At 40.5% G+C, this 27,149-nt stretch overlaps 1 protein-coding gene and 1 long non-coding RNA gene across 5 annotated transcripts in view; one reads left to right on the top strand and one right to left on the bottom strand.

The window, feature by feature from the left end:
• HPSE2 (heparanase 2 (inactive)) overlaps positions 1 to 27,149 on the top strand; it is a 675,922-nt gene that overhangs the window by 532,388 nt on the left and 116,385 nt on the right. The window lies entirely within an intron of this gene.
• Positions 667 to 25,922, bottom strand: LOC125084996 (uncharacterized). Of its 2 annotated transcripts, XR_007122756.1 has the most exons (5): positions 25,725 to 25,922; positions 17,665 to 17,768; positions 9,876 to 10,485; positions 945 to 1,180; positions 667 to 847 (listed from the first exon to the last, which is right to left on the bottom strand). It is a non-coding gene; the product is annotated as an uncharacterized LOC125084996 (long non-coding RNA). The 2 variants fall into 2 exon arrangements; XR_007122757.1 differs by lacking the exon at positions 9,876 to 10,485.

Genomic DNA, 27,149 nt, shown 5'->3' with positions numbered 1-27,149 from the left:
GGAACCAGCCATGTGGAATTTTCAGGCAGGGGAAGGGGCTAACACAAAGTTCCAAAGCAAGAATGGACTTTTCATGTTTGAGGAGATACAACGATGCCGAGTGATGGGGGCCTGGCAGAGAAGGGGGAGACTGGTTGGACATGAGGCCACAAGGGGTCAGATCCCATAAGGTTTTGTAAGCTAACAGGAGTTTGACTTTATTGTATGTAGTATGAAAAGCCACTGGAGGGTTTTAAGCAGGGAAATAATATGATCTAGCTTTTATTTTTAAAATACCACCCTGGTACAATTCATGCATCAACTATTAGTTATCATTATTTTAATAATGTGGGTGATACTTAATAATTTTCAGACCACTTTCATATATGGTACCTCAATAAAGCTCCATCCATTCTGTCCTCCCTTTTCTCTGTCCTTCCTTCTTGCCTCATTCCCTCCCTCACTCAAATCTCATTTGCTCCTCTTGATCTTATACAACATGCTGATCATTATTCCTAGCAGTGGTCCTCTTCGATGAACCAAAAAGACAAGATCCTTGAGCTCTTGGAGCTTATAAGCTAGAAGCACAGTGAGCAATGAAAAAGAAATAAACATATAAACAAGATAATTGCACTTTGTTATAATTGCTATGAAGACAGGCTGGTGAGAGAAACTATTTATACTTACTTTGCTGAAGAGAAACTAGGGTTCTATGAAGATATTAAGTGGCTTATCCAAGGTCCTACAAGTATTGGGAACTGGGACTCTCAGAGTTTTGCAGTTCTAAATTTCATTTTCATTTCTCTTCCTTGTGGTACTCTTTGGTGTCTGTCCTGTGTTCTGAGGCCAATATTTGCCTCAGTTGGTTCTGGAGATGGAAACAGGTATGTTTAGGAATGGGAGAGAAGAAAAGTCCTAGGCTAGAAAAAGATGGTCTTTGGCTGGATTTCCAGAGATGGACAAACCTGGGTTCCATGTCAACTCTGTGTGCCTTTGCTGGCCATGTGTAGGTTAAAAATGCAAGTCCTCATGGCTTTATTCTCCTCAAATGAGAGTTGTTGTGGGTAATTTCCTTTCAAAGCATGGCACAAGAGACCTCAGTTATAGGTGGTGGCTGCAGAGCTCACTCAGGTCCATGCAAAGCTAAAACAAGTCCCACTGATTCAGCACAAAGGCTCCAGTAAGCTGGGCAGCTGTATTTCTGGAAACACCAAATTGTAGCAAAGAAGCTGAACATAAAAGCACATAAGGTAGCAGGCTTTCTTTTTATCTTTCTTTGCACTAATAAATTCTGCACCTTATAAGTAGAGCACTTGACAGCTGGGAGAGAGTGTCCTAAGTCTCCCGCAGAAAGAACGTAGGAGGCTAGGCCAGGGCACCGGCCAAACAGACTTTGCCAGCAGGCCCTTGGAATGGGTAATGGAGGCAGAGTTGTACTGGCACCACCTCAGAGGGTTGTGCAGTTCATAACCAGACATTGCCAATAAAAACCTGTGGATTTTACATGGTGATGAAATCTTCAAGAGAGTTTGTTAAGAGCTTAGGGGATTGGTGAGTTGTGCTTTGAATGTCTCCCAGAAAAATCAGTAATTTCTATTTCAGTTTCTTCAAACTCAGCTCAGTATTTAAGGAACGGATCTTATTAGCAAATACTGTTTTGTTTTTGTTTTTGTCACTTCTCTTCAATAAACTTAGAAAAAGTGAGGATAATGGCCTAATGGCTCCCCAGTGCTTATCCCATAGGATCCCTTCACCTGCCCAGTCGACTTTGATCCCAGCTTGTGGGATTCTAGCAGTCCTGGCAAAGTCATTCCAATAGCACCCTTTTAGTCTAAGGTAAGAGGGAAGATGAGGGTGGCCCTTTAAAAAAGAAACTTGTCTTCAGAAAAGATCATTTCCAACTACATCCCAGGTTCTTTATGGTTGTTCTTCTAGAAAAGTGCCAACACTCCTACTGTTGGAGATTTTCCCTCTCCTGGGAAGAGGAGAACATTTAGTTCAGCAGTGCTTCATCTTCGACTCCCACCCCTTGCCCCTGACCCTCCTGCCACTGGGAAAGAGGGAACGTGTGAGTCTCCACAGCCAGTCAGCCAGTCAGGGGCTCCCTCGGGAGTAAGTGATGTTTGTGCAAAAGAGATCTGCACATTTGGTGGACATAGTCCAGACCCCACCAGCCGTGGGCATTTCTCCTAAGAGAGGGTTTTGGAATTTAGCTTGCTGCTTTTTTTAAAAGCTTGATTTACAGCGCTTCCAGGGAAAGGAATGGTGAATTACTAGTCAACATCTTTTTAACTCCGCCAGCCAAGCAAATATAATTCAATTCAAAAGACACTGACACTTCAAATGTGTCTGGCTCTGTGCTAGGTATTCTGGGGACACACAGATAAATAAGCTGTGGTTCCCTCATCTGCAGAGCTCACAGTCTAGCGTGTGTTTCTGTTCGGGGGATCACAGTTTAGTTGTCTATTTAGAATAAAACAGAAGGCTAGTTCACACTGGACTGCATTTTCTATACTGGGTATCGTGGTGGCAAAATTTATATTTGCTGTCACCTTCGTTTTTGCCAACGGTCACTGCTGAATAATAATAAACATTCTGTTCAGCCGAATGCACATTTATTGAGCACTTACTATGTACATTGTTGTGGAATATTGTCAGTGGTCATGGACTGCTGTACTACCTGATAGTTTATGGTGAGATCAAAACAATGGCTGTGGTTACCACAGCAACGTGCTCTCAGCCAAGCCATCACTGTTCAGATGTCATGTGGCTACTGGAAGGAAACTGAATCTTAATGGTGCCTGCCTAACTCTGCTGGTTAGCCTGTCCCAGGAATGAGATCCCAAGTGCTTAGAAATGTTAGACATCACTCTTATGCACCACACAGCTGCGATGCAGATGCAGGATCAGCTTAAATCTGTCCCTTTCTTGAGGAAGAATGTCCAGTTACAAACCCTTGTTCCATTGATGTTTGGTTAATGCACAATTTCTTCTTGTAAGAACAATACCACTTATGCAGGAGGCCTCATGGGGAGCAGCAGGAGCCTGGGACTAGGACAAGATTCAGGGCTGCTATTCCTGACTCTGCCATTAATATGTGTCTTTGATACAAGATATGCATTTTTGCTACCCTTTTTCTCATCAGTTAAATGTCAATAAAAACATCTTTTCTATCTGCCTCCAAAAGATACTGTTACAATCCTTGAGAAAATTAGGGAGGACAATAGGATTCCAATTTCATATATACTCATACACAGAGAAAATTACTGGAATCTCTTCATACATCTAAATGATAAAGGTGGTTTTCTTTGGGCAGTGGAATTACAGTTTTAATTTTCTTCTTTGTGGATTTTTTTTTTTTTTTTTTGGTATATAAAGTTGCTGCAGTCAGCATTACTGCTTTTTTATCTGAAAAAAAAAAAAGGTTGTTTTTAAAAGAAAAAGACTGTTTTGAAAAAATCAAGTGCTTTAAATAGTTAAGCAAATATTATCCCAGCCTACTTCATTTATCATTCATGATTCTTTCATTCAGAAACACTTCTTACACTTATTCTGTATGCTAGATACTGTGCTGCGTCCTGGGGACACGGTCCCTGCCCTGAAGGAGCTTACAATGTTGATGGGAGACAGAGGAGTCAGCAGGGACTGAGGCAGAAGTGCCTTAGCAGGACAGAGGAGGAACAGAGGTATGGAGGGCAGGTATGGGACATTGAGGAAGGCATGGAGGGCAGGTATGGGACATTGAGGAAGGCTTTTTGGAGGAGACTGTGCCTGAGCTGGATCTTGAAGAAGGACAAGTTAGCCATAGGAAGAAGAACTTGGGGTCTGGGGAGGATCTTCTGAGCAAAGGCAATCGCACACGCAGAGGGACAGGGGCATTCATTTTCCAGAGAGTCACGGTGGATGGATCATGAAAAATTTCTTAGGAAAGCTTTTCCCGTTGCTGTCGGGTGGCCACACAGGGTGTGTGAAAATTAAAGAATTCAAAGCTATTCATCTGGAGGTGGTGAGGCGGGGGAGGTCCGAAACCTAGCCAAACCAGCCTGTGACCTGTTTCTTGGTGTAGCTTCCTTTCTTTTTCTTTTCGTGCCCGTGGGAGCCATCAGGAAGATGAAAGCAGCAGAGCGTACCTGTTTCGGGGCAGCTGTGGTGTGAAACCCAATCCTCTCATTAGAGGCCCTGACCAAGACTTCTCCATGAGCAGCCTTTCTTTGTGGGGCCCTGTGGCTGCTGACGGAAGGCCATCCACGCTGCACAGTCAATCACTAGGACCCAGGCCGGCTCATGTCAGCGGCCCCAGCTCCCGGGCCGCGTGCCCAGTGGACATGACTTGCTTCTTTCCTCTTCTGTGCCTCTAAACCCAGCTCAGAGCTCGTGCCTGCCCCAGCAGACCAGGCAGGCCGCTCTTTTGTCTCTAATGCTTTAAATCGAAGTCCCTTTGATTTTTAACTATCGGTCCTCATCCTTTGCTTATTTATCAACCTGAGTGGTGCTCATGCGGCATCAGTAGCACACCTCAGCCCTTATAAGGGCTCACCCCGATGGGGGCTTCCTGGGGAACGGGAAGGAGCTCTGCCGCTCAAGTGGGAAGACACTGGCACCGTGTGCAGCCCTGCAGTGGCTCCTGTTGCTGGAATCTTCATTTCCTGCTTGGGAAAGGGGGGGCTGACTATGCTGGGGTTCAGGGTGGGGAGCACTTAAAACTATTGGCTTTGGAATCACACTGACCTGCATTTCAAACCCAGCTCTCCCATTCACCGGCTTTCTAAACCTCAGTAAATATCAAATTACCCTCATAAAATGGAGGCAGCAATAGTGTCTAGCTCACAGTGTTGTTGGAAAGGATTGAACAAGCCAATGCCTGTGTGTTTTTTACCACATAGTAAATGCTCAATAAATATTAGCTGCCATTATTATTTATAAAGTCACTTTGTAAGTGTAAAATGTGGTAAGTCTCAGTAATAATTATCATTAATAATGTGAACTTAACTGTGGGGAAAAATACATTTGAATATTTGTATAGATAATCTGGAAATCAACTCAGGTAGTGGTAACTAAAGTATGAAGAATAGATATTTTTTGCAAAAATGAAATTACTAGACAACTAGAAGGAAAAAAAAAAAAGGAAAAAGGAAAGCTGTGATTCTTGTCCTTGAGAGGAACTGACTACAAATGGTTAAAGCCAAACTAAAAATTACAATTTATTTTCCTCCTGAGAAGATGCTGCCACCTTTCCCAGTGAAGGCAATTAAGGCAATAACCACACAGCAATACCAGCTCTAACACCTTCATCTGGTATTTATAAATGGCCCAATAAGCCCTGGAAACCATGACATGTCACATGGAAGTGCTAATGACAGCACATTATGTGAATCACTGAGAAGCAACAATTGAAAATCTCTCTCCGCCATCAACCATTTATATTGTTCCCAGATTGCAGTACTGAGGGATTGCAGTGACAGCAAGGCGTGCAGCAACCTAAATAAATTAGGGAGAAGAAGCAATTACAGCCCCACAGCCTTTGAGCTCAGGAGCAGGGTGCCATCCTTGAAGCAACCTTCACATGATGGAGGAGCAAGGCAAGCTCTGGAAATGAGAAAAGCTGCACCTCACCTAACCCCATCAGTTCACCTAAAACATTAGAAAGAACATTATCTAAAAATAATCTGACAAGGAAAGAGAGGAAGGGAGGGAGAGAGGAAGAGAAAAGAGAGGAAAGAAGAAACAGAATGCGCTTTGGTGGGTTGGAAAGATCTCTGGTGAGTGCCACAATATGACAAATTTAAAGTTATTTCTTAAGCATCTATTCCAAGCACAATGTGCTCTGACTATGACATTTAGGAACCAACGAGTAGGACTCTGATAGAAGGGACCTGAGAGCCAAAGATAATACATGATGTTCTCTCAAACTCAGTTATATTTTGTTGTTGCTTGTGTAAATAAAAACAGAAGTCTTTTAAAATAGAAATAGAACATATACACATAAATATTGTTTTTAACTCTTTTTTTTTAAGACTTTAAAAATTTATTTGATAGAAGACACAGTGAGAAAGGGAACACAAGCAGGGGGAGTGGGAGAGGGAGAAGGAGAAGCAGGCTTCCTACTGAGCAGGGAGCCCGATGTGGGGTTCGATCCCAGGACCCTGGGATCATGACCTGAGCCAAAGGCAGATGCTTAATGAATAAGCCATCCAGGCACCCCAATTTTTTTTTAAAGATTTTTATTTATTTATTTGACAGAGAGAAATCACAAGTAGGCAGAGAGGCAGGCAGAGAGAGAAGAGGAAGCAGGCTCCCTGCTAAGCAGAAAGCCCGATGCGGGGCTCGAACCCAGGACCTGGGATCATGACCTGAGCCGAAGGCAGGGGTTTAACCCACTGAGCCACCCAGGTGCCCCCCCAATTTTGTTTTTAATTCTTACTTAAATACACTACACTATTTATAAGTTTTTTTTTTAAGATTTTATTTATTTGACAGAGAGAGATCACAAGTAGACGGAGAGGCAGGCAGAGAGAGAGAGAGAGGGAAGCAGGCTCCCTGCTGAGCAGAGAGCCCGATGCGGGACTCGATCCCAGGACCCTGAGATCATGACCTGAGCTGAAGGCAGCGGCTTAACCCACTGAGCCACCCAGGCGTCCCTACACTATTTATAAATTTTTAAAAACTATCCATCATTAGGTAGCTTACTTTCAACTAATATCCATCTCTGTTTATTTCATCTCTGATTTGGTGGGGTTTTTAAAAGATTTTTCACTTATTTATTTTAGAGAGAGAGGGTACACATGAGCCGCAGGAAGGGCAGAGGAAGAGGGAGAGAATCTCAAGCAGACTCTGTGCTCTGTGCAGAACCTGATGCAGGGCTTGATCCCATGAACCCGAGATCATGACCTGAGCCGAAACCAAGAGTCTGACACTCAACTGACTGAGCCACGCAGGCACTCCTCTGATTTGGTTTTAAGCACTGAAAGGATTGACTAGAACACATCATTTTGACTCACTCTAAATTGAACTTGAGCAGACCTGTCTTCTACTCCAGAACTCACTGCTCTCATCTTAATGTCAAAATCCTTATAGCCTTTCTTCATTAGAACAGTGATTCTCAAGCCTGTGCACATTACAGTCACCTAGGGGGCTTGTAAAAAATGCCAGTGCATAGGTACCACCTCTGGGAATTCTGAGTCAGCTGGTCTATAGAGAATGCCAAGTGTTGGTGCTTTTTAAAGTTCCCCAGGTAATTTCAATGTGCAGCCAGAATTGAGTACCACTGGGCAAGAAGTTTCCATTTACCCTGATTAAATCAGAAATTACCTTTCCCCTTTTCTCTATTCTTTTGTGCTCAACCTTTGCTTCACCAATCAAGATACTAACAAAATTTTAATATGGTCTATCATTAATTCATTTGACAAATATTTATTGACTGTTATTTGCCAGATACTGTTCTAGTTTGTGAGGAAATAGAGGTGAAGGAGAAAGACAAGACCCCTCCCTCATTGGAGCCTAGTAGTGAAAACTAAAAATAAACAAGTAAACCAACAAATAATTAATTACAAAATTCAGAATGGTGTGTAGGAAGCAAGCAGCCTGATAAATTGAAAAATAATAAGGAAAGGATCGTGCTTTAGAAAGTGTGATCAAGGCAGTCTTTGAGGAAGAGGCAGCCACCAGAGGAGCTGGGGGGAGAGGGCCACATTCTCTCAGAGGGAGGAGTAGCGTCTGCAAAAGCTGCTACAGGGAGAGGCCCAGCTGCACATCAGAGGTCCTGCAGTGCCTCTAAGACCACTCTGAGGCCTGGTCTACCCGCAGACAGCCAGTGAACTGCCTGATTCAGCTTATCTCACGCTCTTCCTGCACCTACCTGACCCCTACTCTACACTTGGCAAACCATTTTGCCCTGTCTCTTTGTGAGAATAATGGTAGTATATCCCACCGCCTGCCCCTCTGTCTAGAGTCCTCAGCTGAGACTAATGCCTACTGTGTCTCCCCGCCACTGAGCTGGCCATCTCCATGGGCACCTTCAGTCACCTCTTCAGGCTTTGGACAAGAATGGCTGAATGATGACACTTGTGGAAGCTTGCAATGAACGTATGGGAATTCGTCATACTATTCTATTTTTGTGTATGTTTAAAAATGCCAGTGATAATTTTTTAATGTTCTCACGTTAGGGTGTTGTGACATATATGAAAGCAATGCACCATTTTAGTTGTTCTGAGACATGAAGAATAAAGTTGTGTTCTCTCTCTGTCTTTACAATCTGGAGTGACAACACAGCGAGCCTGGGAGACTCTAGCTAGTAGGTAGTGATGTGAAGGTCTGTCTTGTTCACTCAGTATCTATCTCCAGAGCGAGATCTCTGAGTAGAGAGATTCCTACTGGCTGGAGGGAAGGAGTTGGAAAGGAGAACTGGGGAAGACCTATGCAACATGTCCCAAGTGGACATTTGTGATAATAATTACCCAAAGAATACATGCTCCTAAGAAAGCTCCTTGCCCTGTGGTCCTGGGACCATAGAAAGGAAGGAGAAGAAGGCATACCTTAAGATAGAAGGAAGAGCAGGATTTCTAGATCTGATATCAGGTTCTGCCACCAACTCATTCACCCTGGGGTACTGAGTGTTCTAGGTCAAATGAGGGTGTTGAATGCGATCATCAAGTTCCCCTTTAGCTCTGATGTTTTCTGATTCATCTTTAAGACTTCCATAACAGTATCTTCAGACAGACCTCCCAGCTGAACTTGTATTAGTAAAACCTTAAAATAAGAATAAAGGGGTGCCTGGGTGGTGCAGTCAGTTAAGTGTCTGACTCTTGGTTTCATCTCCGGTCACGATCTTGGGTTATAGGATCTAGTCCAGCGCATTGGGGTCTGTGCTCAATGTGGAGTCTGCTTGAGACTCTTTCTCCCTCTGCTCACCCATCCCTGTACTCTCTTTCTCTTGCTCGTTAATTAATTACTCTTAAAAATATTAAGTTAAATTAAATTAAAAAGCAGAACAAAAAACAAAAATAATTAAATAACAGTATTTCACTTTTAAATCATTCAGGGAGGAATCCCTCTTTTCTTAAGACTCTTGTAGCCCTGTTATAGCAGCTTACACTTTCTTTTGTTATCAGAGTTGTTTGGGTGCATCTAACCTCCTCTCTTTGACTGTAAGCTCCTTAAAAACGGAAACCACCTTCCTATCTTTATATCACCCGTAGCTTTTCTCCCAGGCAATCCTTCCTGCACTCTAAAGATGCTCAGTGACTGGGATTCTAGGGGTTGCAGTGCACTGCTCAGTAATGGCAATAGGGAAGGTGAGTTTTTACCATCAAGTGTTGTGTGCACACTGGGAGGGAGTAGAGCTTTGGTGCTTAAGAGATCGGGCTCTGGAGTCAGATAGATGTGGGTGTGAATTCCAATCTCCTGCCTACTTGCTGCATCACATTTGGCAGATTCCTCATCTTCCATCATCTGTATGATAGTGATGCTAATAATCTGTGCCTCACGGATTTAAGACAGTGCCTGACACTTAATAGGTACATAATAATGTGACCACTGTTATCTATTCTAAATACACGAAAATTATTCCTTGGAATTGGATGAAATTCTAATATCTTGGGAAAGATGGGAACATGTGGGAAACAGCCATCCCCAAAAGTAGGTACTACTTACAAATTATAAGTAACAGAAAATATTTCAGTTACGATAATATTAGTTGGCACGTAGAGACTGTTTTAGAATCCAAAATCCTTCAAATATCATTTCATACTCCATATAACTATCCAATAATAGTTTTCTTCTTTGGCTTCTTTGATTTTATTCTTTATGTCCTGCTATAAGTTTCCATAGCTATGTCCATCCCTTAAATCATCTGGCCTTTCCAATTTCTTGATAAGACAGGTAGGACAGATATACCAAACCTGTTTGGCAGAGAAGAAAACTGAGGTCAAGAGAGGCCCAGGAGCTTGCTCAAGGGAACATAGCAAGGTGGAGCCAGTGGTTCTGAGTTCTGGATTCTTCATTACTACTTGTTTCTTTCTTGTGGTTCTGCCACAGCTTTGTCAAGTCAAGAATTCAGGTTGTGGCCATGAGCAAACAGAAAAGCTGGCTTCAAGGTAAAATAAAATGATTCAGGAGATAAAACCTGGGATTTAACAGTGGCTGACTCTTACAGATTTACATTTTTACTGAACAATGAATAAAAAGAAAAGAACAAGTTTTCAATTTCATGCAGCAGTAGGTTAGTTTCACTGCCTATATTGAATGTATTAAAAGAGCAATATAGAGGGTCTACTTCTCTTAAGGTAGTTTTCACTTTGCGCCATTATTATATGTGCATACGTCTACCTCCTTGATAGTGGGACCACTAAAACCTTTAAAACCCTAGAACCATGAGCAGTGCAGGAACTGGACCATCCTGTGATGATTAGCCCTCTGATGATGGATAATTGCAGATCCAGAAGTCAAGTAAATTGTTTGGGAGAACCACACCAGGGCATTTGCATCCTTAAGGAAGGTCCTAGGATGGCTCTGAAAGACAAAAGATCAGTAATGTCCCTTCATTAATCTTCCTGGAAAGTACTGCAAACAAGGCTTTGCTGTGAATACAAACTGATCCAGACCCTTGGCCTTGAGGCCAAATGGAATGGGAAAGAAGGTGTTGGCAGTGTCCAAGAGAGTGTGCCAAGTGCCATCAGTCTGTGCAGCAGATTCAATTATGGTTACAATGGCTGGAACAGTGGGGGCTATAGAAGTAACATCTGAATTCAGTTGGTAATAATCTAACTTAAGTCTCCAGTTCCCATTCCCCTGGACACACAGGGCTGTAGTATTGAGATATTGCATCTCTTACTATCCACGCTGCCTTTTAGACCTTAATCAAGGTTGTGATTTCCTTTCTCCTCCTGGGACCACTCAAGATGGAATTGGGAGGTAGGTTGGGGAGTGATTTACGTGGCCTATTCCATGTAAATATTCCTATTACATGTCCCACTACTTCTCTACATGTGACTCTCCTCAATCAGAACAATCCCCTCTGGACATTATGAGCATTCACAGCACAAGCATGTAAAGCATCAATGCCAATATACATTTAGTAGAGAATGTATGTTGGAAGCCACAACAACAGGACATTGAATTGGTCCCATGGGTCTCACCCACAAGGTCACTTTAGATTTATTTTCCCTACTGGGAACCTTGCCCAAACCTTATTAGTTGAATTCAAGAGCTCTCCTCCCCAATGAAATAGATAAGATAGTGACTTGGGAACTTGTATCTAACAGAGCCATAAGAGTTTGAGTTCCTTCCTCCCTGAAGATTCTCACATACTTGAATGTATGCATATGGCTTTTGGTCCCCATGGAGACAGGGAGACCTCAGTCCCACCTCTAGTCATTTTTCTTCTTAAAACAGGTAAAGCTAGGATAGAGGCGACATGAAGGATGGGGGCCTTGAGGGAGAGAGCAACTCCCCACCAGTAAGCAAGGCATTGCATTTACATTAATTTAGGGTTTTCAAAAATAACAGCTTTATTGAGATAAACTCACCTACCATTAAATACTCTTTAAAAGTGTACAGTTCAATTGTTTTCAGTATATTCATGGAGCTGTGCAACCATATCACAATCTGTTTTTGAATATCACCCAAAAAGGAGACCCCCATGCCTATTAGTAGTTACTCCTCATTCTCCTTTCTCCTCAGCCCCTCACAACCACCAAGCTACTTTCTATCTTCCTAGATTTGCCTGTTCTAGATATTTCATGTAAATGGAATCACCCAATCGATGGCCTTTTGTGACTGGCTTCTTCCACTTACCATTATGTTGTCAAGGTTCATCCTTGTTGTAGCATGTGTCAAGGTTCATCCTTGTTGTAGCATGTGTCACTACTTCATTCCCTTCTGTTGCTGAATAGTATTGCACTGTGTGGATACACCACAATGTATTGCTCTATTTATCAGTTGAGCTGTTCCTGCTTTCTGGATGTGATGAAAAATGCCACTAGAAAACATTAGTGCATACGTGGCATATGTTTGCATTCTCCTTGGGTGTACACCATGGAATGGATCTCCTGAGTCATGAATTTAACTTTTTGAGGAGTTGCCAAACTCTTTTCCAAAGTGATTTCACCGTTTGTATTCCCACCAGCAATGTATGAAGGCTCTAGGTTCTTTATCTCCTCACCAGGACTTACTATTGTCTGTCTTTTTTTTTTTTAAGATTTTATTTATTTATTTGACAGAGAGAGATCACAAGTAGACAGAGAGGCAGGCAGAGAGAGAGAGAGGGAAGCAGGCTCCCTGCTGAGCAGAGAGCCCGATGCAGGACTCGATCCCAGGACCCCGAGATCATGACCCGAGCCGAAGGCAGTGGCTCAACCCACTGAGCCACCCAGGCGCCCCTTGTCTGTCTTTTGATTAAAGAATGGTGACTTAGAAGAATCCTAGTGGATGTGAAGTGGTTTTGATTTTGCATTTCCTTAATGACTAATAATGCTGAGCATCTTTTCATTTGCCTCTTGACCATTTATGAATCTTCTTGGAAGAAGTGTCTATTCAATTTCTTTGCCATTTTTAGGGGAGGGGGCTTTTCGTCTATGGCCACTTTGACCCACTTCATCACCCGTGTGAGGAGCTACATAAGATGCTCTTTATCAGAAGATAGATAAGCCTTGCTGTATAGCACCCTCATCAAGAACATGTAGCAACAATTGGGGCTGGTGGCCAACTGCCTCTCCCAATAATCCACCCCCTTGGCTTTAAATGTTCTTGGTTGAACTCACATTTACACTTGAGTGTGCCACTCTGTCAGCCACTCTGATTAATCTGACTGACAGAGGCTGGGACCAAATTTCTTCCATTTGTTTAACAGAGTGTGACGATTAATATTATATATCAAGTTGGCTAGCCCATATTTGGTCAAACATTATTCTAGATATTTCAGTAAAGATACTTTTTGGATGAGATAACATTTATATCAGTAGGCTTGGAATGAAACAGATTATCTTCCATAATGTGGGTGGACCTTGTGCAATCAGTTGAAGGCTTTAATAGAAACAAAACTGACTTCCTCTGAGCAAGAAATAATTCTGCCAGCAGATTGACTTTAGACTCTATTTGCAATATAACTCTTCCATGGGTCTTCAGCCTACTGGCCTACCCTATAGACTTTGGGCTTGCCAGTTTCCATGGTCATGTGACCCAATTACTTAAAAATCAAACTCTTAGATAGACAGACACACATAGACACTCTATTGATTATAGGTTCTGTTTCTCTAGAAGACCCCAATATATATAGCATTTGGTTAAAGTTACCATCAGCAGGACCTTTATAAAATAACGACCATATTGTATTATAATTCACCTGTTCATCTCTCTTTCTTCTCCTCTCCCATGAAGGAAAGAAACATTTGAGTTGAAAGAGAGTGTGAAATGTTGGGTGCACAAACTTTAGTTTAGTAATCCCAGTCTTCCTCTAATGTAGTAGACACTCAATAAAGTTTTGTTGAATAAAAGTGGGACTGCATGTGTGAGTGCATGATTGGTGTTCTTCTGTAGCCCATAGTTGCCTTCCTCAATATCTCCATCCAGCAAAAAGCCCAACTATCATTCAAGGTCTGTCTCACAGATCAAACTCCTTTTGGCACTTTTCTTTAACTCTTCTAAGTGAATGTTTTCTCTCCTGCTCTTAAACCTCATTAACATTTTATCTGTATCCCATTATGCATTTAGTAGGCATGCTGTTATCTATAAATACTTAGTCTTTTGCAAACTTGTCATATTTCCCTTTCTAAAATATAAGTTCTTTGAATGTAGGAACTGGTACACTGATCTTCTACCTCCTCTAGCAACCAATCCACTGTCAGTACCTAATAGACATTCAAATATTTTCTGCTGAAAATTCTGCTGAATGCTGAATTGGGTTGTCTCAAACCAGGATAGGGAATCACTGGTCTAAATGTGTTAATTACCCACAGCTGGTCTTAAAGGTGTTTCTGATTATTACTTAGCAGTTCAGTTTCCCTTTAGGAAACACGGCCTTTTTGCTAATGATTGCTTTAACGACCACACATCTCAGTAATGACTGGTTGCCTTTAAAATGAGCCAATAACTAGATGTTTATAGAGAGCATATATGTGAAAGACCTCTGAATAGAATCCATAAAAGGTTCAGAGACCCAGTAGCATGGGTGTTGAATTGTTCTGGAAATCCTAGTTCATACACCTCATTATTATTTTCATCTTCTGAGCTACCATGAAGCAAGAGCCTGCTATTTGCCCAGAAATAGATCATTTCATACCATTTTTTTTAATCCTTAAAACAAATGGGAAGACTATCTTTAATCTACTGTTGAGGAAACAAGGGTCCAAAGAGTTTTGGTAATTTACCAGGAGATCACTGACAGCCCCCCTAATTTTGATATTTTGTTCATCTCTAAGCCCTTTGGAATCTGTCTCAGCAGTGTGTCTCAAAGCTAAGCCATCCGCTGTCGTTGGTCTCTATCATTTGGCACCTCTTTAGCTCATCTGGACCATCACAGTAGCCTCCTCATGTTTCTCTTGCTTGTAGTTTCTCCCACTTCCATTATGTCCCACAGTATCAGTAGAATCATGGTCATGTCATCTCCCTTCTCCAAAAACCTTTGTTGAATCCTTATTGGCTACATACTGCCCTGAATTCCTAAGCATGGCATTTCAAGGCTTCCCATAATTTGGACTTGCCCTACTTTCCTCATCCTGTTTCTAACCAGGTACTCCCAAATGGCATGTCTTCTACTGGAATCACCCCTACTCATTATTACCATCAACATACCCAACACTTTGCTTCAAAGCCCATGTTCATTGCCACCTTCTCCAATGTCTCCAGTAAGAGTCTCTTACTCTCATTCTCTTGTAGCACTTTGATTATATGTTACACTTGGTCCTCACTATACAATGCTGTCCATCATAGTTATAAATATACAGGTCAGTCTCTCCTTTTAGACAATGAGAAAACTGAAGGCAAGGAATATTATGACTTATTGTGCCTGGCATATAATAGGTACCTAAGGAAAGATTATTAAATTTGCTGAATTACATTGAAATGAGCTTGATTTGGGGTGAATAAGCAATTAGAAGCCATGCCCCATTGAGGCACAATTACAGAACCTGCCTAAAGAGACACTGATTATAAATTCTTTAATCATTCTCTATACTGTAAATCACCAACCATTCAGGCAGCCGTGTATCAACTACAATAGGAACAGAATGGCATCTCAGATATATTCAGGGTTTTTCCAGCTCTGAGAAGCATCTGGTTGTGGTGGTTCCATACCAACTCAAATAAGACTTGAGAGGGGATTTGAAGGGTGAAAGAGAGGTAGCTTGCCAAATGAAATGTCTTAGAAACACCGATTTAATGACTTACATATAAATTAATCATAAACATGTGGATTAAATTTCCCCAGAAAAGGCATGTTTTGGCTCTCTGTGGACCACAAATGATTGAAAAATGATTGGAGATATTTCCTGAGCCCAAAGACAAAAAAAGAACAAGTCTATACTTCTTTAACTGCAAATATTAGTGCAATAGATAAATTGTCCAGGGGGGTCTGGGGAAGTTAGAAATATGGACAGGAAATAAGAAAATGAAATTCAGCTTGAAATTATGCTCCAGGTACGTCTGGGGCAAAATGATCAGAAACAGAGAGATTTTTGTTTGAGTGAGAATCCAATAAAGTTATGAAGACTGTAAGAGTTTCAGGGTGATTTCTAGTTGGCATGGCTCATGTGATATAAAGCAGGTCATTCTTATTCTTGAGGATGCAATAGTCCTTGACTATGGAATATGAGATGCTACTCATTGCCCAGACAGCATAAACAAAACCTTTGCTTTTGGTTATATCAAGATTTACTGGTGGAAAAAAGCTTTGGCCCAAAGTCATTTTAGAATGACTTTTGCAGATAGTTCAAGGAAATAAATGACAAAGGTCAAGACTGTGGTCTTTGAGCAGAGTCCAGAGGCAAGATGGAGTCTGAGGTCCAAAGCAAAAGATATTGAAGCTCAAGTTCCTTCCCTAGGAAAGGACACAGTCTTTGAAGCCACAGGAGACCTTCCTAGAAGTGTTTTATTCTCCTTTGCCATTTTAACATACTTCTTGAAGAGCTCAGACATTTGAATAGACCAAACTAAAGTAGACATTATAGGCAACTTCTGACCTTGGCAGTTGGGCCATGCGGTGTTTTATAAATACACTGAAGTAAATACCAAATGCTCTAATACCAAGGAAATGCAAAGAAGTTTCCTTTGAGTCTAGAAAAGAGAGTTGAAGAAAGTAATCTATTGCTTTCTAGGTGGCAGGATATCTTACAGAAGTCTCTGGATGTATAATGAAATGTGAGAAAAATGATAACAATTAATAATGATAACAGTCTTTTGCATCTGTACAATGCTTTGCTGTTCATATGCTGCTCCTTATAAATTGTCCTATAATCTTCTCAGTCACTACCAGGTAATATTACTATCTCACGTTTACAGATGAAGAAATAGAAGCACAGAAATGGCAAATAAATTTGCTAGCCAGGGGCAGTGTCAGGGACTCAGGTCTGGTTCTTCTGACTCTTAATGCAGTATTCTTCCTGTATCTAAATAACTTAATAGCTTATTGGTATAACTTTAAAGGAAAGAAGATGACTATAGCTTGTTGAAAGTCTGTCTACATAATTCAAGGTCCTTGTTGATTTGATTGAGTAGATGGTCTAAGCAATTTATTAACTCATTTAATGCTCACAATAGGACTATGAGGTGACTTTATTATTACCCCTGTTTTGAAGATAGATACAGTTGCAGAGGGATTAAGTGACTTGCCCACTGGTTAGTAAGTGGAGGAGCTGGAATTCAAATGCAGGCATTCGGGTTCCAGGACATTCTCTAACCACTGCCCTGAACGGATTTTAGAAACTTCTTTATCATAAATACCATGTCCCATGGTCAAGGAAAAGCTATATTAGAATGAAATTGGCATCTAATTCTGGGAATATCTAATCCTGGGGTACAGATTTCAATTAATTGCAAAGAGAATTCCAAAAGTGAAAAAAAAAAGTGGGGGAGTGATATTTAAATTGTGTACTATTTAAATGATGTGACACCTGGAAGTATAATGAGAGAGTCCCATTAACAGCATGGTGGCTTCTTCCTTCTTATCAGGGAATGAAGAGAATGGAAAGTCATCTTTTTTGATTAGGAGAAAGGGGAAAGGATGTAGGGTTTGGTGTTGGGACATGCAGACCCTGGCCTTCCTCTCCTATTTTTCTACCCTTGCTTTGTAGAGAAGTATTGACCAGGGCACTTGGACCCCACAGCTGACCTCCTAATTCAGTTCATCTCTTTGTTTAAATCAACCAACTTAAAGGAGACAAGGGAAAATGGTGAGCATCTGGATAGTTGAGTCCGAACTGCCAGAACTCCTTCTCTTGACAGGCCAACTAAATTCTGCAGTCATTCTATAAGGGGTTTGAGTCAAAGATGAGGATTTCAAGGGAATGAAAAGAACCATTCCAATCAAAACTGAGGATGAAAGAGAAGTCATGTGAAGCAGTGATGTGCACCAGTGTGGAATGAGTGTGGTGCAAAGGAAAAACACCTCAACGGAGAGCAGTGCAAGGGACTGTGAATCAGATGATATGAGCATGGGGGGAAGTTCTGGGAGAGTAGGAGAAAGAATAGCAAACTCACAGGTGATGTGAGGTTGTCTTCTGATGTCTGAGAGGCAGTCACATTAAGAGAGTGTAGATTCTCCAATAAAGCCTAGATTTCTTGTAAGGCACAGAGCTGCACCTCTGGCTGAAAACCAAAAAGAAAAGAATTTCAACTCCTGCTAAAAGTGAGCCAGGATTTGAAGCCCAAACCTGACCCCAGATCACTTGTCTTAACCACTATGCTATTTTAACTGGAGGGCTTGAATGTATACTCTACAACTCAGATAGTTTAAAAAAAAAAAAAATTTATTTCACTAACCAATTCCCCTGTTTGGGAGTAACAGAACATGTAACCATGTTTGGGAGTAACAGAACAACAACAGAAATCAACTTGCTGGTTAAAGTTAGCTCAGTCTTCTTTTCTCGTTAATTTCACAGACTTTTCAGAGTTTTGATCTCGTTCTCCTTCTTTTCTTCCTCCTATGGGTACAATGGGGTGCTGACATTATATGCTAGTAATGAGGAGGGGCTGCATGGGTCCTGTGCTGTCATTGGGTTACTCAGTGACCTTCACTCAGTCATCACCCCTTAATTATTCAACACACTCCTGGTATTTACTGAGGTGTAGTGGCCACTGCCAGGTCTTCTTGGCTTCATATTGGCAGCAACTGTTGAGCATTGGCATTACCATTGCTCCATGCTAAGCTTCCCATACTCTGAGATGTACTATCACCAAGATTATTCCAGAACACCAGTCCCCTCAGCAGTTCTGTGTGGCGTTACGGAACCCTTGGAAATTCATGGATCTCCTATAGCCAAGTGGAGGCCATGGCAGATAGGTGACATTGACTCAGGCTCTCCCTTTGCAGAATCACACCAGGCCACCATTTCTGTGTCACGGTAGTGGTATGTGTATTGGTATGTATTGGTATTGGTATGTGAGGTTATTGGTATTGTATTGTATTGGTATGTGAGGTTCTGTATTGGTATGTGAGGTTCCCCCCACCCCAGAGTTCCATATGGAAGTGGAACACATGTATGCTCTTCTTTCAGTCCCCCCTTCTTCCCGGCCTGAGAACTAGAGGGATGAACTGGGTCTCTTTTCTGTGATCCAGGCAACTTCCTAACCCTGGTCTCATTCCCTCAGAACCTTCTCTGTCATATCCTCAATCTTCTCTACAGTAAGGCCTCTAGTGGAACTTTATGTTCACCTCGCTGAGCTTTGCTAGATAAGAAAAGTTTTAAGAATTTGAAGGAGTGGAGTGGGCTACTTAACAAAATCTGTTTTCCAAGACTTTGCCTCACTAATGTTTTTTAGGCTATTGAAACTCAAAACTGAGCACTGACCCTTCTAGTCTAAGTGGTTTCTGACTTTCTAAAGAAGCTTGAATGTTCTTGATTCAATATAAAAGGAGCTGAAGGGCAACAAGATTTACAGAGAATGAAAGCTAAAATTGGTTGCAGAGAATAAAACTAAATTGGTTATTTCGTGTATTCTTCTGTTTCAGTGAAATATTTTATAATAAAAAAATTTAAATACATTGGTTTAAGATTTTAAAATAATCATTCTCATTATACTCTACTGCCTTCTGTAGTGAAGAAAATCAACCAGAACCTGTTAGCATAAGGCTTTATTCAAAAATACCAGGCAAGAAAAGGTTCTAAAGGAGTGTTCTAACTTGGGGAAAGCAGGACAGAAGATTTTAATAGGGCTTTTAGCAGAAGGGGTTAGCTGAAGTTCAACTGGTTTCGGGAATAGCTGGATCAAGACAGTTCTTAGAAGAGGGAGGAATTGTACATGTGAGTTAGCAGCCGTTGTTTGGGCAATTTGATTTTATTAAGAGTAGAGAAGAACAGCTGTGGGAGACAAGGACATGCTAAGGCCATAGTGGAAAATTCTCTGGCCTTAAATGTCTCTTAATTTACAAAATGGAAAAATATACTTGGTACTCTATTTAACATGTAAAAGGCTGTTTTCTGAGCAACTATTCTAATGGTGTGGCCATAACCCATCTTGAGGATTCTGTTTCTCAATAACCAAATTTGCAAATTTGTTCTGAAATAATGATATGGTTCAAGAGACTTTGAACATAGCAGGTTTTTAATCCATGTCAGCTTGGGTGGCTTGAGAAGAGGCTCTGCCTTTGAAGAACTCACCAAGCAACAAGTGAGACAGATACAAAACAAATTATCCTATGAGTATGTTCAGAGTTTTGAAATTTCAAGGAAGGAAGTGGCATTTCTGCAGAGGGAATTACATTTGGTTTATACCTGGAAGGATGATAATGATGATAAAAATAACATTAATATAAGCTATGGTTCACATAGCCCTATCATGTGCTAGCCACTCTCTATATAAAGTATTTCAAATCTTCAAAGTCTCCTACCATCTTCATCCTTCAGGTACTAGAACAAAAATACCGTAGGCTGGCTAGCTTATAAACAACATACATTAATTTCTCACACTTCTGGAGGCTAAAAGGCCCAGTTTAAGGTACTAGCAGATTTGGTATCAGATTTGGTGAGACCTACTTCATGGTTCATAGATGGCTGCCATTTCTTTGTGTCTTCCCATAGAGGAAGGTGTGAGGGATCTCTCTGAGGTCTCTTTTCCAAGGGCACTAATCCCATTCAGAAGGGCTCCACGCTTATGACCAAATCATCTCCCAAAGGCCCACCTCCAAATACTATCCCCTTTGGGGATGAGGATTCAATACATGAATTTTGAGGAGGGATGGAAACATTCAGTCTATAACATCCACTGAGATAGATCTTTTCTTAAGAAGGAATAGAAAGTGCATCTTACAGAGATCAAATGACTTGTCCAAAGCCAAACTTATAAATAGCACAGCTCTGATTGGAGCCCAGCATAGTCTGGCTCCAAAGCCTACTGCTGTTCTGTACCAGTATATCCCAAAGTGTGGGGCAGACAGCAGGTAAGGGAGAGGAATCTAGGTGTTCTGTGAGGATAATTAGGAAAAAAATATGGTATAACATTACATAACACTGAATCCCGCAGTGGGGGAATTATTCTCCTGTCACTGTTCTGTTAAAGTCTAAGAGAAAATTTCAGGTTGATGGAATATGTCCACACCCTTCTTAAATCTTGCTGATCTCCTATTTTATAAAGAGCCTCAGGCTCAGTGCTTTTGGTAGTTTTCTAGCTAGAATTTAATAATATATTTTTTCATAGTACTTATTTTTATGGTTACTTCCTCACTCTAGAAAATGATGCTTTTTTAAAAATTTACATAGTTTGATACAAAGTTTCCAATGTATATAATTATTTAAGTTAAAAAGGAAGTAGTCTTTTTTAAATACTGGGAACATACTGGTAGAGATGGATGATGAATATGTGACAGTGGCCTGCCCAAATGACATTGGGACTCCAGAACCACACCTTACTGACGAGGATTACACTAGACATGTGTGACCATGAGACAGAGCTGCTGGTGGTGAAGGGAAAGGAACACTCCAAAGAGAGCACATGACTCCTAAGATGAGAAGCATATCCAAATATGATGCATTTGGAAACAAGGACCAGTGTGAGCAGCTAAGGTGTGCATGATGGATATTGAGGCATGGAGCTGGCAATGTTATTATACACAAATCCTCTACCTCACGATTCCATAACAGAAATGTGACTGATAATAAACAGCATCCATTGCCTTTTTTGTTATCTATGGTGAACTCTCTTCTTTTGAAGAAAGCTGCCATAAACTTGATTAAAAATTAGAAAAGCTTTTTCTATGTAAGTAGGTAAGCAATGAGGATTAAGGGAATCAAAATATGCCACTTGTTTGAGGCTGAAGGCAGTTAAGAGGCAGTAAGCCACAGAAAGAATTGTCCGCCTCCCACATTGACCTAAAAGCAGGACATAAATTTCTCTTTTTGAAGGATTCCCCTCCCCGCTTCCATACCAGGAGGATGAAAAACTATGATCATCACTGGAGACAGAAAGTCAGCACCAAGACAGGTTGGCACAAACAAACCTTACTAAAATAACCCTTACCTTCTATTAGATATAATAGTTTCCCCTACAGATTTACCTCCCCACCATTTACCACTCCTAGAAGCCCAATATCCTTTTCCTTAGTCTTGCCACTTCACAAATCTATCACCCTTTGTTAAAATGGCAAGTAACCTCTGAATCTCACTGGTTCTTTGGGTCTTTTCTTCTTTTCTATGAATATCTCTATGCATGTAAAAATCAAAATATTAACAGCAAATAAAATTTGTATGGTAATCTGTCTCTTATCAGCCTAATTTCATAGACCTCAGAAACAGAACCTAAGAGGATAGAGGGAAAGTTTTTTTCTTCTTCTACAGAGGTCTTTTAAGCAAATGAGCCTCATCACAAGTTTCTCAGAAGGAAAGTGAGAAAAGAATGAGGCTGTTTTTAGTTTGAAAAATACACCCCTATATTGAGATGTGCCTGTCTCCTTTGAGAAATGTATTTTTAGGATTGCCTGGGTGGCTCAGTTAGTTAAGTGTCTGCCTTCAGCTCAAGTCATGATCTCAGGATCCTGGGATGGATCCCCAGGTCTGGCTCTCAGCTCGGTGGGGAGTCTGCATCTCCCTCTTCCTCTGCCCCTCCCCCATCCCCACACCCACTCTCTCAAATAAATAAATAAAATCTTTTTTTTAAAAAAGAAAGAAATGTGGGCGCCTGGGTGGCTCAGTGGGTTAAGCCGCTGCCTTCGGCTCAGGTCATGATCTCAGGGTCCTGGGATCGAGTCCCGCATCGGGCTCTCTGCTCGGCAGGGAGCCTGCTTCCCTCCCTCTCTCTGCCTGCCTCTCTGTCTACTTGTGATCTCTCTCTGTCAAATAAATAAATAAAATCTTAAAAAAAAAAAAAAAGAAAGAAAGAAATGTATTTTTTGGAAAATTTCTAACTTTTTCCAATCCTTTATCTCCAGTTATTTCAAGTAAAATAATAGTAAGAAAAATAGGTGAGAACTTATATATGAAATTATACTCATTCCCAAGTCTGTAAATTAAATTATTTCTGCGAAAGACCAAAAAAAAAAAAAAAAAAAAAAAAGTTGTGGTGACAGTCAAACATTCTTCTGCAGAAAACAAAGCCCAAGAAGAGATTCTTATGTTCCTGGGAACACACTGCTCTCTTTTACTTTTGATTTGTACAGAAAAGAGGGAGAATCTTTGAGACTGGGGAGGTAGGAAAGAGAATTGAGGCCCTCAAACACCTTGGGTTAATAATGATACCACTACATGCTATGTCACTGAGCTGGCCTTAGGGTGAAGGCAGAGGAGGAGAAATAAAGCCAAAGGCAAAGGTATGTCCTTTTCCCAGGATGGAGGTTGCCTCTGCCCTCCTTATTTAATCATTAACAAATTGTCATTTACCAAAAATGTACCTATAATATAAAACATTCTGCATCAAATAAACATCAGGCAATCATTCTCTTTCAAAGAAACGACTTTAGAACAACTTTTTAAAACAAAGAAGTGCTTGTGGTATAATTTGGCACCTTTCTTGCTGATGATAACTTTCCACGGAGCAACCCAAGATTCAGAGCAAACCATGTGACTTAAGGCATTCTGGTCAAGGCTTTGTCACACTACCACCATCTGGTAGCAACAGACCAAACTGCAATGGTTTTCTTAAGTGATTGGGTCATTAAATTATTAGAAACCTCTGAAAGTATTTGTATTCTTATAGAATATTTAAATTCTGTTTTCTGTCTTTGTCTTTCTCATTTTACAACCACAATATTTTGTGACTTTCTTTTTTATACTTTCCTTTGTAACACAGAAACCTTCTATTACTCATCCCTGTGCAGGTCTGGCCTTTTAGGTAGGAAGGCAAGACACCTGTCTAGATAAGTGCTTGGGGCTGCTGGCTTCCTTTCACAAATATCCACTAAATATCCACTCTTGAACGCTAACTTTCCAGGATATCCCCAAAGTTGATAAGGCAAACATGTTTGGTTTTTCAGGTAAAGAAACAGTACTGTATACAGCATGTGAACTTGGTTAGAATTTGGTAGGAATCATGATAAAATAGGTTAATAGTGCTGGACAGCCAGGTGGGGATTTTGAGGTAAGGGGTTAAAAGGAGTCTTGGGGTATAAACTGTTCTTTGCTATTATCCATCAAAGGGTTGGTGGGCCTCCCAGCAAGTTCCTGGAATGCATAATTAAATTATTTCCATATCTATCATAGTTGGGCAAGAATTTCGTGAAGTAGTAAAGTTATATTGATAAAGACAGTAGGATAGTAAAGTCAGGTTACTGTGGACAGTGAACTGTGTAAGTATAGATGGTTTGGGTTCATACCACCCAACCACCAATTCCTTATTTCTGTCCTTACATGGCTGAAGATTCATTCCAGTAAAGGCTTTTTGGTCTTCAGGGTAGCACAGTGAAAACTGCCCAGGTTTGGAATTAGTTGATTTTGCCTAGCCTGCTGCTTGCTAAGTGTTCTCTCTCTCTCTCCACACTCCCTTTCCTCTCTCTGCTTTCAAAGGCTTCTGTTAAAATGTGGAGAAATTGGAACCCTCATACGTTGCTGGTGGGAATGTAAAATGGTGCAGCCACTTTAGAAAGCTGTTTTGGAAAATGTTAAACATGGAGTTACCATATGCCCCTGCATTTCCACTCCTAGATATACACCCAAGAGAATTAAAAACATATGTCCACACAAAAGCTTGTACATGGAGTTCATAGCAGTATTACTGACACTAACTAAAAAGTGGAAACAACCCAAATGTCCATCAACCGAAGAATGGATAAATAAAATGTGATATGTCCATGCAATGGAATATTGTTTGGCAACAAAGGAAACAAATTATTGTACGTACTACAACATGGGTGTTTCTGGAGAACATGAAACTAAGTGAAAGAAGCCAGTCACAAAAGACCACATATCATATGATTGCATTTATATGAAATGTCCAGAATAGACAAGCAGATAGACACAAAAAGTTAGAAAAGTGACTGCCTGAGGCTGGCTGGTGAGAGGGAGGGTATAAGTGAGGGGAATGAGGAATAACTACTAACAGTCATAGGCGTTCCTTTTGGCGGGGGTATTGAAAATGTTCTAAAATTGATTGTGGTGATGGTAGCACAGCTCTGTGAATATACTAAAAACCACTGGATGGTACACTTTAAACGGGCAAGTTGTGTGATATGTAAACTAGGTCTCCATAAAGCTGTTTTTTTTAAAATGTTCCCATAAAGTCATAGTAAGAGTCATAGTATTAAAGAATACATTGCTGATAAAAGAACTGATCGCTGAGAGCAAAATTCCAGAAAAGGCATTTGTGGTTGGTGAAGAACACGTCGGGGACTGGGAAGGAACAAGACTGGAGAGCGGAAACGCCCCTGTTGTGATGCTCTGGCGGCGTGGACCTGGCCTGCTTCAGACCCTGCCTGGCTTTGCCCTAACAGAGGCCAAGTCACGCAGGGGCAGCCTCAGTGCATTTGGCACCCAGAAGGAGATCAGTTTTTAACATTCCCTTTCCTCAAAGTGATAGCTTTTTGTAGTGACAATCAGTAATAGCATTATTTTCTTGACTCCTTTTTTAGTATTAAAACAGTTGACAATTTAAGAGTGAATACATTTCTATTTTCAAGATGTTTCTATTCAAAGAGAGTGTTCAAATTCAGTAACAGATTTTAGTATGAGCTAGAATTTGCATTTGTCAAACAAGAATAGTGTACCTCATAAGTGGTATTCTGTTTTAATGTTTCAATTTCAAACACAAAATCTCCTGTGGTCACATAAAATGACAGAATTGAAAATAACCCTAGTTCTGTTGTATCATCCTTAAGGTCACCAAGCAATCACTATTTATATAGAGCTGGTGGTTTAAATGTAGGTAGATTCAGTACCACTGGGTGTGAGATGAGAAGCACAGGCTGGAAAGAGAGCTCCCACAGTGGTGAGCAGCTTGAATGGTTACAAAGTTATTCTAGAAAGGAACATGTGTAGCCAACTCCATGTGTGTAGGGGACCTACTGAATAACTGGGAGTTCTCAGAATTAAGGTCCATGTAGAATACAGTTTTTAATGAACAGATATGTTCCGAAAATGTGCTAATTTGAAGCTTACACATATATTATTAAAACTTACCAGTAACCACTGTAGTTGTTTGGAAGTTAGACCAACAAAAGACTTTTTCAAGGAGGAGTATTTTATCACTGGCAATGTTTAGAATTGTTGGCACATGGTGATAATAAAAAGCAGACTGACTTTTAGTCAGTTTTATTATTGTTTTTTAAATTTCTGCACGTAATGCACCCCCTTGATGCCTGTATCCAAGACAGACTGCCCCCCCCACCCTGCACATGGAACACCACTCAAGTTATGTCACAAATTCTCTGTCGACTTAGCTGCATCCATGGTAACTGATTGTGTGTATATTCTAACAACTATAGTTACTCTGAATAAAATAGGTGAACTTAAGAGTAAAAAAATTCTATCATTTAAATCTAAATTTGCTGTAAGTTTTTAATATAATCCTAGAACTAGAATTGAAAGGTTAATTTATATTATACCTCTGAGCTCATGGAGGCTCTAAAGCCCACACTAATTTGCAATTAAGTTAAAGTAGATTTCTCAAGGTAAAAATTGATTTTATTTTTTTGAGAAGAAAAAACTAAATTTTACAAACTACTTACAGCCAGATGGTGAGCTCATGGGGCATCCAACACACATTTTGTTTTTAAGTGTTGAAAATCTTTTCATATAAAAAATGGGACACAAAAAGATGAATAATAACAAGCAAATAATTATAACAGTATTCTATGAAAGCATTTGAAACTGTAACTGATAATGGCATATTGTCTGAGTTCACCTCTGTTTCAACAAAGAGGTGGTATGAAATATAAGAGAAATATGGGGCACCTGGGTGGCTCAGTGGGTTAAAGCCTCTGCCTTCGGCTGGGGTCATGATCCCAGGGTCCTGGGATGGAGCTCCACATCGGGCTCTCTGGGATTGAGCCCCGCATCAGGCTCTCTGCTCGGCAGGGAGCCTGCTTCCCTTCCTCTCTCTCTGCCTGCTTTTCTGCCTGCTTGTGATCTCTGTCTGTCAAGTAAATAAATTAAAAAATATATATAAGATAAATATATACATATATACATATATAAATATATACATATAAGAGAAATATATACATATATGTGTGTATATATACATATAAGAGAAATATATACATATATATACATTTATATATATATATACATATATATAAAACAAGACCAGTTGACCCTATAATCTGAATCATTAGAATTCTAAAGACATTTTATATAATTTCCTCATATGTTAGGAATCTGACATTTATTTGAAAAACTGAAATATCCCATCAAACTATCCATTCATTGTCTTTCCTTCCTGCCTGCCTGCCTTTCTGACTTCCTTACCCCATTTTTTCTTGTTCTTCACTCAGTTTTTCTTATATTCCAGGCACTGTGCTAAGTAGTGGATTACAAAGATGGATAAGTTCTCGTTTCTGCCCTCAAAGATCTCTCAGTCTTGTGGCAAAGGCAAAGATTTAA

The sequence above is a fragment of the Lutra lutra genome, chromosome 14 (genome assembly GCF_902655055.1).
Source record: "Lutra lutra chromosome 14, mLutLut1.2, whole genome shotgun sequence".
Lineage (NCBI taxonomy): Eukaryota > Metazoa > Chordata > Mammalia > Carnivora > Mustelidae > Lutra > Lutra lutra.
The sequence above is the reverse complement of the archived record's forward strand: the minus strand, read 5'-3'. Positions and strand labels throughout refer to the sequence as shown.